This window comes from Arvicanthis niloticus, chromosome 7 (assembly GCF_011762505.2).
Source record: "Arvicanthis niloticus isolate mArvNil1 chromosome 7, mArvNil1.pat.X, whole genome shotgun sequence".
Lineage (NCBI taxonomy): Eukaryota > Metazoa > Chordata > Mammalia > Rodentia > Muridae > Arvicanthis > Arvicanthis niloticus.
The window spans coordinates 37,141,650-37,143,165 of record NC_047664.1 but is presented as its reverse complement, the minus strand read 5'-3'; positions in this window follow the sequence as shown (position 1 = coordinate 37,143,165).

Sequence of the window (1,516 nt, the reverse complement as noted above, 5' to 3'; positions counted from 1 at the left end):
GTTGACTGTTAAGTTCTCAAACAACTTAATTCATTTTTCCAAGCACAGTTTCCCTGTCTGTGAAAGAAAGATGAGTATCTAGCCTACTTATTCATGTGTGTATGTGTGCACGTGCATGTGCATATGTGCACTTGGGGTGTGCTATACTTACCTTTTACACTAGTGCTGGGATTATGAATTCAAGTCCTCATACTTGCATATTAAGTGATTCACCCCCTGAGCCCATTTATCTATTTATTTGGTTTAGCTATTTTTATGTACATTGATGTTTTTTCTGCCTGCACGTCTGCGTGAGGGTGTCAGGTCCTCTGGAACTGAAACGATGGACAGTTGGGAGCTGCCTTGTGGGTGCTGGAAATTGAACTTGGGTCCTCTGGAAGAGCAGCCAGTGCTCTTAATTTCTCTATCCCGTGTGTGTGTGTGTGTGTGTGTGTGTGTGTGTGTATTTTGAGACAAACTCTCATGCAGCTAAGATTGGCCTCAACCTCTTGATTCTCCTGTGTTTACCTCCAAGATCTGTGATGAAGGCATGTACCACCATAGGTTAGAGGTGTTTGTTTTTGAGTCAGGATCTCAATGTGTAGCCCATGATGCTATGGAACCCCAGATCCTCCTGCCTCAACTTCCGGAGTGCTCCAGACATGCATTGACATATCCTGCTACCCTACATTTGGCTCAAGGTTGTCCCGAAGAGCTGTAAAAGGCTTTGGCAACAGTGTGGAAACAGGAAGTTTGTATAACACGTGCCAAGTATGATTCATCAAAACTGTCCCGGATGCTTGAAGGGGCAACATGAAGTTCTAGAAATGAGAATGACAGGTTATGGTGCACACACTTTTAATCCAAGCTCTTAGGAGGCAGAGGTAGGCAACTTCAAGGCCAGCCTGATCTACAGAGAAAGTTCCACATGGCTATGTAGAGAGACCCTGTCTTGGAAAAGAAAAAAGAAAAAAGAAAAAGGAAGGAAGGAAGGAAGGAAGGAAGGAAAGAAGGAAGGAAGGAAGGAAAGAAGGGAGAATGTCGGGCTATGGTGATGCATACATTGACACTTTTAATACAGATTCTAGGGAGGCAAAGGCAGGTAGGTGGATCTGTGGGTGTGAGGCCAGCATCTACGTAGCTGGCCTACGTAGGTCAGTGTGGAAGCTGGTCAGTTTCCCAGTCCTGTCTCTTGTCCACATCGTTGTTCCTTCCTTTTGTCATCTGGAAATCTGTTCTATGGACTTCTGTGGTAATGCAGTATGTCCTTGATTATTTTAGAATGGGCACTGAAGGATGTATAAAAACTGCAGAGAGAGAGAGAGAGAGAGAGAGAGAGAGAGAGAGAGAGAGAAGAGAGAGAGAGAGAGAGAAGAGGGAGAGAGAGAGAGAGAGAGAGAGAGAGAGAGAGAGAGAGAGAGAGAGAAGCTCTTCAGAATGTACTCCATAAACAAGGGCTTGGAGTTAAAATTGCTGACATCGATGAGAGGCAGAGGTCTCATATGTTTTTTTTTGTTTGTTTGTTTTGGTTGGGACA